This window comes from Mus pahari, chromosome 10 (genome assembly GCF_900095145.1).
Source record: "Mus pahari chromosome 10, PAHARI_EIJ_v1.1, whole genome shotgun sequence".
Classification (NCBI taxonomy): Eukaryota; Metazoa; Chordata; class Mammalia; order Rodentia; family Muridae; genus Mus; species Mus pahari.
Genome location: NC_034599.1, coordinates 20,081,229 through 20,094,501, shown reverse-complemented (window position 1 = coordinate 20,094,501; position 13,273 = coordinate 20,081,229). Strand labels below are relative to the sequence as shown.

Here is a 13,273-nt window from a genome sequence, read left to right as displayed (position 1 = left end):
GGGTAGCTCTGTAGCAAAACCCGTCCATCGAGTGTCTGCCCAGAGCTGCCATGGCTTCGACCTTCTTTCCATTTTGTTTCCATGTCCCCTTCAGGCTGCTCTGGGAGGATTTCTGTCAGGCAGCTGGTTTCCTGCAGCTGAGGCCAGCCTTAGAAGAGGCTCCTCAAAGCCAGGCTCTGGATGGCACATTTCTGAATCATGCTTTTAAAGTAAACTTTCACATAGTAAATAGGTATAAACATCTTGAAATGTGAAGATGAAGTAGTCTGTGCTTTAACAGACCCTGTTCTACAGAAGAGCCAGAATGATAAGATAAGAGAAAGGCGCAATAATCAGAAATTTTGAGAAAACTAAAAGTTATTATTATTTTCAAGATACGATTATCATTTAGAAAAACCCAAGGAATTAACTACTTCAGTCTTAGGGTTCCAGCAAATGGATAATTATTAAGCAAATTAAACTGAACCTGAGTTAACTTATGGTAAGTAGTTTTAAATTTTTAAAGTACATTTTCAAAGACAGCTTAAGATTAAGATTCTGGGGGGGGTGTCTTACAGATTTTTTTAAAAATAATTTTTATTAAATGTGTTCTTTGACAACTTCACAATACATATAGAGCATTTGATTACTGCAACCCCCCACCTTCTCTAATTCCCCTACTCTACTACCCTCCCACCCACCCTAAAATCCCTTTTCTTCCATTACACTCCCACTCTCCATGTAAGTATCTTTCCAACGTTCACATCTTGTCTTTTGTTTTACTTTGAGTTTCATTGAATCTAATCAGAGTGGTCAGTGTGGCCCTGAGATTGGAGCTGTCTGTTAGAACCTGATGGGCTCCTCAGAGGGCAGAACACTGAAGACGAGTGCCCCTTCATAGTCCATAAGAAGCCAATGGTTCAGCTGGGATCTGTGAGTGACAATTGTCCTGTCCAGCCACAGGCAGGCCCACTGCAGGTAGCCACTGCAGCTATAAGATCATGATTGTGTTGGTGGTGACACACCCACAAAGAACCGTTTACATTTTTAAATTCTACTTTGATTATTATAATCTGTATTTAAAAAACAAAACCAAATCAAAACAAATCAAAAGCCAAAAACAGGACCCAAGATGATCCTAACACCCGTGTTCCACAGACCATAATTTCACAAAGCCAGTTAGAATTCTCTCATTCTCTCCTTGGCTGGGATTTCTTAAACCTTTGAACTCTAAAATATCTACCATACATGTGAAAGCTATGAGCATCCCAATTCACCTGCTTACCAAGAAGTGGATGAAAGAGTCTCTACTATGCCAATGGGTTTCTTAGAGGACAGGTGTTCATATGACTTGACATGAACAAAATCAAAATGCTGAGTTGTGTTTGTTCAAAATGGTAAACAATTAAGAGACCATGAAGTAGCCATGCACTGTAGGGATTTAACTCACAGAGGTTAAGTCCCGCTGTAGACCACTTTAGGCTTTCTCCACTTTTCCTATGGAATACTCCCCATACCACCACTGCCACCTCTTAAAGCCACAGTGTCTCCATCCGTTCTTATGCCTTATAGAAACCTTCCCAAGACACTTTGTATTTTGAATGAAGTACTTAGAAAAAACCAATGAGTAGATACATTCTAAGAGTAGAATTTAGAAAGAGTGAATGGGATTTCTGTAGTCAAGTCTGTTTTCCAGTTGTTTGGTTTTTAATTCCACCATACAGTTGGCTTTATATTGTCCCTACCCTATGTGTCTCCAAAGGTAAACATGATCTATTTTGTGAACTCTTTTTTTTTTTCTTCTTCATTAAACCGAATACTGGGATTAAAACAGGCCTTCTTTTTGAAACTGCAAGTGATCTGCTTCCAGATGTCACCTTGAATAAGACAACCCACACAAAGCAGACTATACCACAGGAAGCACAGAAATACACTGTCTATCACCAGGGCTGCAGGCTGACACTGCAAATTGAATAGCTCCTTTTCTTGGTGGTCACCAGACATCGACAGAGAATCCACTAAACTGACCAAATTTAACTTTGTGAAGAATTCCTAATAGTTTTATTTGTGCCTGTAATTGTCACAGGCAGAGGGGGCTGATTCTAGGAAGGTTGGCTGCTGTTGCCAGAGGAGCAACACTAGGAAGCCATGTCTGGTGTCCATCATCCAGATCTGCGTAGCATTAGACAAAACAATGACATCCCTCCTGCCATCCTCTTTATGTCTTTCTTAATTGTTAAAACTGTGGGGAAGACCGGAAGTGACTTCATAATGGAATTGTTTTATCAATTACTTTTTAATGTAGTGAATTGTAAAGCACAGGTAGACTGGAGGTGAATGACTCAGATCTGGACTGTACAGAGCAGACTGGAGCCAGTTCTGTCTGAATATAGTGTATGAGAGGAGGCACACAGCAAGGAGCAGATCAGAGGCTCTGGAGGAGGAAGTGACAAGCAACTGGAAATCTCCATTGGGACAACTCTAGAGGAAAGGCTTTGAACTTGGTCCCCAACATGGTGGGAACCATTTCAGTGATGGAGAGCTTGGATGAAGGACAGTGGCAAAAGGCGATTTTCCAGCTTGATATATGTCATTTTAAATGAGTGTGGGGATATGTGAATTTTTTACTTCTTCATGTTAATTCCCTAGGACTTGGTTCACATAATTGCACAGTTGACTGAACATTCCCCTTTGACCTCTCCCTCCTCTGGGACCAACTTAGGTTTAATTGAAGCTTTTTGTCTCTATCTCTGCTTTGACAGCTGGAGATTAGCAAGGGCTTGGCTAATTAGTATTTAACTGCTCACTAATGTTCCCTTAGGTTTGTCGATCACAGTCTTGTTTAAGACGGATGCAGTCTTCCAAATCTGGAAAAGGGGATGCAGCCTCAGAGTTGATTTGATTTCTGGAAAGAACTAAGGCAGAAAAAACTACATCTCTACTAACTTTCCAGTCATGTTCCACGAGGGGGGGGGGATTGAATTGGAAATCTGTCACAGTTGTCTTAAGAATCTGGAGACTTGAGTTCTTAGAGGTCTCTCTTTAAAGTAGACTACTAGCGACATATTCCCCTGTGTGTGACTTAGGAGACAGACAAGGAGATAAGCCCTGGTACTCTGTAGTTGCCCTCTGAAGATTACCACAATTATTTAGCTGCATTGCCCAGTCTTATTCATTCAGATAGTCATTGGATACATTTATTTCATTTTTATTACTCCTCGTCCGCTTTTCTGGCCAAGTAGTCAGCTAAAGCTGAGAGATAGGAAGGTTTTGGTCTTAAAGAAGATGGACTTGTGCAGCCAAGAATGGCATGTAAAGATAAGCCATAGCTTCATAAAGCTCAGGACAAAACAGTCACCATCCAAGAGTCTTCAAAAGGATGAGCAGGAGTTTCCCAATGCAAAAGAGAGGCAGGGGGTTCTAGAAAGAGGGACTAACATAAAACAAAACTCTGAGATTCAAAAGTAGCAGTCTCATGGACATTTTACACGAGTTAGACGTTTACATGCTGCATGTTTAGAAAGTTAGAGTTTTACTCAATTACAGCGACACAGTTGAGATACCCAATTTAGAATCCCAAACTGATTCTTCTGGCTTTCTGAAAATTAGGGACCTCATCTGGAATAAGAACAGCCTGTCAACACACTAGCACAGTGTCTAATGTATGAGACGTGCTCAACTATGATTATAAGTCAAACTGTCTTAAACTGGTGTCTCTCTTCGATGGCAAGGAGTCCTGCCTGGTGCCGGCATTGAGAAGCTACACAATCTCTGCTATTCTAGAAGATGGACTCTGCCTTCAGGCTTTCGTCGGAGCCAGCGTCGCGGGTACTTGGGTGTTGTTCCACTAGGGCTGTGATCAGAAACAAAGAGCAAAGGGAAAGAGAATCTCCCTGGAAGATTTAAACCCAGGCAGCCTTGCCAGCAGCCCTGCCTCCACCACCCTTCTGGTCTCATCACACCAGCTATTTTACTACCACCCCTTGCTCAGGGAAGCCAGCAACACTGAGCCTTTTAAGGGGTCTATTTCTATACCAAACAAACCAAGGTTGTGCCACCACACCCAGCTTCAAGGTTACTAAGAAAGAAGAGAATGGATACTTAAGGAAATGGCCAGTGTTTAACAAATTGGTTTTGCATCATCCTTATAAATACTTACAGGTGCTTTTGCTAAACCCGACTAAACCCACTAAAATACACGTGCCCATTAGGTAACTAAAGAGGGACAAAAATTTGACATCTGTGGTCTCATTCTGATGTGTCCTTTTGGAGACAGTCTCTCTTGAAGTCATCTTGGATTCTAGAAATAACAGATCTGCTTGGTCAATATCTCATGACAAGAGCTGAAATTTCTCCTAGGTACCAAGGGGCATCATATTATAACAAGCCCCTCCTGAACAATTCTGAGATAATGACAACCAGGTCATAGCCTTTCCAAGATCAGGTGGCTGTGCTTCTGGACCTCCTTTTCTGTGTTGTAGGAGAACTTATAGAGCACCTTCCCCAAGCCCCTGGAAGGAGACTGTGTCCTCTTCACACAGGCAAGCATGTGCTCACATGCAAAGTCCTTCAAAGCCGAGACGTGCTCCTTCACTCCTAAAGAATTCACAGATCACTTCATGCTCTTGAAGATGGTACAGACTGGCAGCTCACAACATCCACTAATTCCAGATTTAGGGGATCTTACACTTTATGGGTCTCTGTGGCCCCAGATACACACAAATCAAGTCTTTATTTTTTAAAAAGAGAGTTTAAATACAGCTTAGTTATACATAAACCAAACAATTCCACTGGCATGTAGAAGAAACTTTCTGGAACATGCTAAGTTAATGTGCTTGGCAGCTATTGCCCAGAGTGAGTTCTGAAGGGGGTGAATGGGTCATACAGTTCCATATGAATGTTGAAAGAGATAGTCTTCTATAACTGTAACTCTCCCCTGGGTCAAGTAATGAGCATAGCCTGCAGCCCAGAAGTTCCCACCGTAATTATTATTCTCTCCTCTTCTAACCTGACTGTGGACACCATAGATTAACTTCACTTGTGAACTTAACATACATGGAATCATAACACATAGAACGATCACACACCTGTCTCATTTTGCTCAATGTCATGCTTCCTTGTGGTGCGGCATGCAGCAATGGCTCCTTCACTGTCATTACTATAAAACTGTACAGATATTTTATTGCATAAATGCACAAGTTATTTATCAATCTACCAATGAGCATCTGGCTCATTTCCATTTTAATAAAATCATAAAGTACAAATAATACCGCACTGTTGGTTTTGGTGTTTAACAGAGTAATTCTTCCAACTCTGGCTTCTTCAAGATTGTCTTCTCTTTCTATCTTTTATAAACCTGTATACGTTTTGAAATCAACTACTCCATTTCCACAAAGAAAGAAAAGGCTTCTGGAATTCTGCTTGGGATTTTATTGATTCTGTGGGACAGTTGGGTGAAGAACTCACACCTTAGTCTTATTTCAGTGTGAAACCCATGAGCATAGGATGTTTTTTCTATGTGGGTCTTCTTGAAGTTCTGCCATGACATGACAGCTTTATGGGTGAAGACACTGAACTGGATATAATTCTGGTAGTTTTGTGTTATTTCATTCTTTTGTTGAATAACTTTTTTTTCATTTTGTAAGTTTCTATCCTGCTGGTTTTATAGTCCGGACATTGCACTTGGCTACATAGTAGACTGTCTCATTAAAATAGTTTATATATGGAGTCTATTGTGCTTCCTCCTGAGAAGACAGAAGAAGTAAGCGGCAGCCATCTAAAGCATTTAGCTTCTCATTTTTCATTACTCTAGAAAAATGATTAAAAGAGGTGAGAGTAGTAGTATTTGTGTCTATTTTCCAATCCCAAAATGGAAATATCAATTCCCAGTCACCATTAGATGTAATTTTCTAATTTTATTTTATCTATGTCAATCATTAGATTAGAGGAATTTTCTTCTGTTTTCAGACTAGAAAAAGATTCTATAATGCTTATTGTTGTTATTGATTGTGAAACTACAGTGAACTTATAGAATGTTTCTCCTATACTTGAAGTAATCATGATTTTCTTCCTTTGTTTTATTAACTGATTAGAATGTTAAAATAATAATGCATTTCTCTATGGTATAGAACTCTGTGCCAAAGGTTAAAATACCTGGGATGCAGCTTGAGACAAATACCTGAATCTTCTTATCTTGTTAGTTACTATTGTATCCTTATTACTCTTTCTAAAGAAAGTTATGAATGTAAATAAGAGTACCACACAACCAGGCATGGTGGCGCACACCTTTAATCCTAGCACTCGGGAGGCAGAGGCAGGCAGATTTCTGAGTTCGAGGCCAGCCTGGTCTACAGAGTGAGTTCCAGGACAGCCAGGGCTACACAGAGAAACCCTGATTCAAAAAAAAACAAAACAAAACAAAACAAAAAAGTACCACACAAAGGCCATGTCTTTTTTTTTTTTTTTCCTGTTACTGTTAAAAAATGTTCCAACGACAGCAACTTAAAGGAGAACTGGCTTGTTTGGATCACACTTCAATGGTTCAGTCCATCATGGTGGGGAAACTGAGCAACAGAAGCTTGAAGCAGCCGGCCATATCACATCTACAATCAGAAAAGGAGACGAGCCAATGCTAATTCTAGGCTTTCCTTTTCAACCTATACAGTCTAGGATCTCTGACTGGGAGTGCCCCTGCTCACATTTAAGATGGGCTTCTATATCAGTTACCCTAACAAAATAATCCTTTGTAGGAGTACCAAGGTTCAGCTCCTGGGTGACTCCAGATCCCATAAAGCTGAGAACTTAGCCATTACAAGCTGTTATCTCAGGCTTTGCTTAATAGAAGTATAAGCATAGCTGTGTGAGTCCCTCCCAATATTCCTCCATTACACCTTGATTTCACTCATCTCATTAACGAAAGCCCTTGTGCATTACTGGGTCCTTTTGTCCCCATCTATTCCCTCTAAAAACCTCTTGTTGAAGCATCCTCTAGGATGAGTTGACACCATTGGTCCAGACCTTAATGAGGCATTATCTTTTAAAAACAAAACACGACATTATCTTAAAAGGAAACTTCCTTCAAAAAGAATGAGTGCTCACTCTCAACTTGAAACTTTGAAGGATCCTAGACATTCAGTACTTTCTTCTGGTCTCCCAAGGAGTCCTGTGAACTACAAGAACACTCCCAAAGTGCAAGCAACTCAGTGACAGCAGTTAGTTGGTTATTTAAACCCACTGTGTATATAGTTTTTGCGCATTGCTATTTTCCTTATTTGCTTATTGTAAGTAACACCCCAAGTTTCATTGTAATGTTCTGAGCACCGTTTTGCTTGATCCTGCTCCCATGCCATTCCCTCCACCCCAGTGTTTCCCCTGGCAACCTTCCACCTGGAGGTCCCCTCTAACTTTACCTGCATCCTACACACACCTATATAAAAATCAAAGGTAGGATCTACATGTGAGACAGCCATATTTCTGAACCCAGGTTTCCTCATTACATATAATGACTTCCAGATATACCCACATCCTAAAATTTTCATTTTTTGTTAAGGCTGAATGAATTTGTACCATGCTTTCATTATTCCACCTATTGACATCCAGGATGACACTATTTCCTTGCACTGTGATTAGGGTAGTAGCGATGGACACATATGTATCTAGGAGTATGGTAGGATACAGACTCTTAGATGTAGCATGTCTGGACAATACGGTTGCTCTACTTTTGGTCCTCTGAGCAATCTTAACTAACTTCCGTCACGCCTACAGCAGCGTTCATTCTCTTCGGTCAGCATCTGTTGTTCGCTTTCACTCCTGGAATACACCCGGCAAGGATGTTTCTCTATTTATTCTGATAGTTTCCTTTGCTGTGTAGAAGCTCTCTCACTTTCACGTAATCCCATATGTCAGCTCTTGGAGTTACTTTCTTTGCTGTTGAAATCTCATTTAGAAAGTTCTTCTCTGGCACTGGAGGGTTGGCTCAAATGTGAAGAGCTCAGTACTGCTGTGGTAAAGGAGTGGGATTAAGTTCTCAGCACGCCTGTAGCATGTCACTATTGCCTATAAGTCTAGTTTCAGGGGATGGGTTCTGATGTCCTCTTCTGGCCTCTACAAGCTCTTGCATACATGTGATGCACATAAACATATGCATGCACTCACATAGACAAATAAAAATAATCAATATAAAAGAGAAAGTTCTTGTCAGTGTCTATATCTTAAAATGCTTCCTAAACAACTTAAAATTTTGAAAGTCTTCAGTTCATTTAGAACTACTTTTTGGCCTTCTGGTTTCCATCTGCACCCAGAGCTGATCCTGACCACCACTTCTGCTCAGAGGGATCCACCCAGAGTCCTCAGGATACAGGAACCAAGGAGCAGCGTGAGACAGGATCCTTCCAGGAGCAGATCCTCTACCACAGCGCTCCATACACAAATACTGTCAGGAGAAAGCTGGTCTCCAAGAAGTGCCAGCACACCTGTGAGCACAGGTAAGACCAACACTTCTGCTCAAATTCCTGGCCCAAGAGGGACCTGCCAGAGCCATCAGGACACAGGAAACAAGGAACAACCAGGGACAGGATCCTTCTGATTTCTGTCTGCACCCTGGAGCTGACCCTGTGCCACAGCTCTCCATATCCAAATTCCTCCTGGAGAGAACTGGTCTCCCAGGACTATGGACACACAGGCTTGCAGAAAGGAAAAGCCACAGTCAGAGACAGCAAGACCAGCTAACACCAGAGATAACCAGATGGTGAGAGGCAAGGACAAGAACATAAGTAACAGAAACCAAGGCTACTTGGCATCACCAGAACCCAGTTCTCCCATCACAGCAAGCCCTAGATACCCCAACACCCTGAAAAAGCTAGATTCTGATTTAAAGTCCCATCTCATGATGATGATAGAGGACTTTTAAGAAGGACATAAATAACTCCCTTAAAGAAATACAGGAGAGGCTTACACAGTATGGCTGGCAACATTAACTAGCACTTGCTCAACTCTCTTTAATGGGAAAGCAGCAGACTGACTACAAGAGACTGAACTGTATCTGCCTCTATTTCCAACAGACATTCAACTTTAGCTCATGAAAATAGCCAGGAAAATTTTATTAGTCCTTTAAAAAAAAGTTAATATAAAATTATAGCAAAAAAAAAAAAAAGGAACCTGAACTTTAATAACACAGCTGGAACAATCCGCAGCAGTGTCAGGAGCGATGGGAGAAGAGATTTAATTTAGTTGATTTTCTGTGGTTGTTGGTTGTTTGCTAGTCTCACGGTGATGGAAGCTGCACATTTTTTCAAAAGGACCGAGAAACTGCTGGAGGTCCGAAGCAAGCCAGAGATCTGGGGATCTTTGTAACATCCCAAAATCTGAGTGAAATGTCCTTTTGAAGGATGTGCAGTGCTCAATCATAAGTATGACAAAGACTGACAGGCAGGAAGCTTCTGTACTCAGTGAGAGTAGCATGTTTGTCTCCAAGAGACGTTTCATTTTGAAGACATGTGGTACCACACTCTCACTGAAAGCACTGGTTCCCCTGTTGAAGCTTGCTTGGGATTACAGTAGGTTTGACTCAATTCAAAGCTTCTTTTATTCTCGTAAGAATTTCATGAAGCCTTCTCACCAAGGGTACCCACACCGGAATTTCCAGGAAGAAATCGAGTTTCTTAATGCAATTTTCCCAAATGGAGCAGCATATTGTATGAGACATATGAATTTTGACTGTTGGTACTTGAATTCTTTGGATTTCCCAGAGAGCCAAGTAACCAATCAGCCAGATCAAACCCTGGAAGTTCTGATGAGTGAGATTGACCCAGCAGATATGGACCACTTCTACATGAAAGATGGTGTTACTGCAAAAGATGTCACTCGTGCGAGTGGAATTCATGACCTGACACCAGGTTCTGTCATTGATGCCACACTGTTCGATCCTTGTGACTACTCGATGAATGGATTGAAATCGGATGGAACATATTGGACTATTCATATCACTCCAGAAACAGAATTTTCTTATGTTAGCTTTGAAACAAACCTCAGTCAAACCTCCTATGTCGACCTGATCAGGAAAGTTGTGGAAGTCTTCAGGCCAGGAAAATTTGTGACCCCCTTGTTGGTTAATCAGAGTTCTAAATGTCTCACAGTGCTTTCTTCGCCCCAGAAGATTGACGGCTTTAAACGTCTTGATTGCCAGAGTGCTATGTTCAACGATTACAATTTTGTTTTTACCAGTTTTGCTAAGAAACAGCAACAACAGCAGAGTTGATTAAGAAAAATGAAGAAGAAAAAAAATGCAAAAAGAGAAGACACACAGGGGTGGTGGCTGCTTTCCAGACACTGACCCCTGGAGGCCTTGCTGACCCCGGGGGCCGTGCTGACCCTGGGGGCCATGCTGACCCTGGGGGCCATGCTGACCGTGACCACCGTCTCGGAGTTGCAGAAAGCCCTAGGTGTAATGATAGTGTAATCATTTTGAAGTGTATGCATTATTATATCAAGGAGTTAGGTATCTTGCATGAATGCTCTCTTCTGTGTTTAGGTGTTCTATGCCACTCTTGCTGTGGAACTGAAGTGCATGTAGAAAAGAANTTTGACTGTATGAATCTTTATGACACTTGTGAAAATGATACAATTTGGTTTCTGCACAGTGTAATATTTCTGCACGTATCATCCAAAATTCCCCACAGACAAGGCTTTTGTCCCCATTAGATGCAGCCTCAGCTGACATCTGAGACTGTTCTAATAAATTGCTGCCAGAGTTTTTATATTCAGTTACCTCCATTTTCTAGAGTATCTCTATTAATGTTATTCAAAACCAATTTTTACTTTATATAAGTGCTTTATGCAATGGTAATTAAAGTTTTTCTTCTACAAGTTGAGTCTTTGTAAGAAAATGATTCCAGTTGCTTGTTTTGTGCTCTGCTGTTTTAATAGATGCTCCAGTATTTATAGTCCTCTGGTTTTCCCACCACCAAATGGAAACAAAAAGAACTATACAAAAAATCAACCAAACCAGGAGCTGGTTCTTTGAGAAAAATCAACAAAATATATAAACCCTTAGCCAGACTAACTAGAAGGCACAGAGACAGTATCCAAATTAACAAAATCAAAATGAAAAGGGAGATATAACAACAGAAACTGAGGAAATTAAAAAAAATCATCAGGTTCTACTACAAAAAGCCTATATTCATCAAAACTGAAAAATCTGAATGAAGTGGACAATTTTGTAGACAGATACCAAATACCAAGATTAAATCAGGATCAGATAAACCATCTAAACAGTCCCATAACCCCTAAAGAAATAGAAGCAGTCATAAAAAGTCTCCCAACCAAAATGGGGACCAGATGTGTTTAGTGCAGAATTCTATCAACACCTTCAAAGATCTACTGCCAATACTCTTCAAACTATTCCACAAAATAGAACCGGAACATTACCCAATTCATTCTATGATGCCATGGTTACGCTGCATATTTTCCCTTGGAGTCATCTTGTCTAACCAGGAACTCTTCACAATTTCCTTTCATAGAGGACTTCATAAGAGATTTTTTTTTTCTACTTCTGTCATGTTTAATGTTCCAAATAGATTTTAAAAACTGGTTGAGTGCATATTACTTTTAGCTTCAGAAGATAGTGTGTATATTTAAGAGGCATTTAACTATTGTAAAATTATTTTGATGACTTTAAAAAGTTTCAAAGCCGGGCGTGGTGGCACACACCTTTAATCCCAGCACTCAGGAGGCAGAGGCAGGCAGATTTCTAAGTTCAAGGCCAACCTGGTCTACAAAGTGAGTTCCAGGACAGCCAGAGCTATACAGAGAAACCCTGCCTCGAAAAACCAAAATAAATAAATAAATAAATAAATAAATAAATAGAATTTAAAATTTTCAGTACTGAGTTGTATTTTTTAAAATAAATCTTATTAGTTTTTTTTTTTCTTTTCTTTTTTTTTTCTTCAAGACAGGGTTTCTCTGTGTAGCCATGTCTGTACTGGAACTAACTTTATAGACCAGGCTGGCCTTGAACTCAGAAATCTGCCTGCCTCTGCCTCCCCAGTGCTGGGATTAAAGGCGTATGCCACCACCGTCCAGCATCTTATTAGTTTTTAAAGAACTACTTTTTGTCCCGAGTATGTTTCTGACACTTCTGTAAAAAAGTTGGTGGTCATGGTGTGGGTTTATTTTGGGATCTTTCATTATGTTCTGTTGGTATACACGTCTGGTTTTGTTCCAGCACAATGTTGTTTTTGTTAGTATGACTCTAGTTCATAGCTGTAGGCCAGGTGTTATGATACATTCAGCACTGTTCCCTCTGCTTAAGCTAACAGCACTTTAGCTATGGACTGCTGGGTCTGTCTCCAAATGAATTTTTGGATTGCTTTTGAAATGTCCTGTAAAATGTCATCAAAACTTTGAAGAGAATCCATTAAATATTTATAGATTACTTTTGGTAATATAGATATTTTCATAATATTAATTCTGCCAGTTCAGGAGCATAAAAGATTCTTTTTCCAACAGCCAATGTCACCTTCAGGTTCCTTTTGAACATATTAAGGTTTTTTATTAAAGCCGTCTTTCACTTTGTTGGTTAGACCTTTTAAAATGGATATTTGAAGTTATTGTGAATGTGGTTATTAATGTGCTTTCTTCGATATTTCGTTTACAACGAATCTGTATATTTAAAAAGTTACTAGGTTTCATACGTTGATTTGAATCTAACTACTTTCCTGAATGTGTTTACCAGATCTATAAGTTTTGTGGTAGGATCTGTAATGTCTTTTAAGTAGAGAAACTACGTTTACTTGTTATATGTATACAGGGTTAATTTGGTTTGTGTCTTATTTGCATCCTTTTATATATTTTTCTTACCTGTGGTTCTAGCTAAACCTTTAAGCACTACGTTGAATAAGTATGAAGAGAATGGGTACCTTTATCTCATTCAAAATTTAGAGAACATGATGTCCATTTTACACCCTCATTTAGTATAATATTATTGGTTCCAGGCTTGCCGTTTAAAATCCTTATTATGTTGAGGGATGCTACATCCTAATTCCCTCAGGACTTCCATCATGACCGCATGTTGATCTTTGTCAAATACCTTTTCTACATCTATTAAGATGACTCTGTGATTTCTGTTTTTAAGTCTATTTAGAGGTTATATTACATTTATTTATTTGCAAACACTGGATATGGCTTCTATCCATTGGAATTGATTATGATCTAATGAATGGGTTCCTGAATAAAGTTTCTATGTATATTGTTGAGAATGTCTGTATCTATATTCATCAAGAAGCAAGAAGTTTAACCT

The 13,273-nt window shown here is 39.9% G+C and overlaps 1 pseudogene; it reads left to right on the top strand.

Annotated features, from left to right (window-relative positions):
- The first annotated feature begins 9,249 nt into the window (after positions 1-9,249).
- On the top strand, positions 9,250-10,252 carry LOC110328586 (annotated as a pseudogene).
- Positions 10,253-13,273: the final 3,021 nt, after the last annotated feature.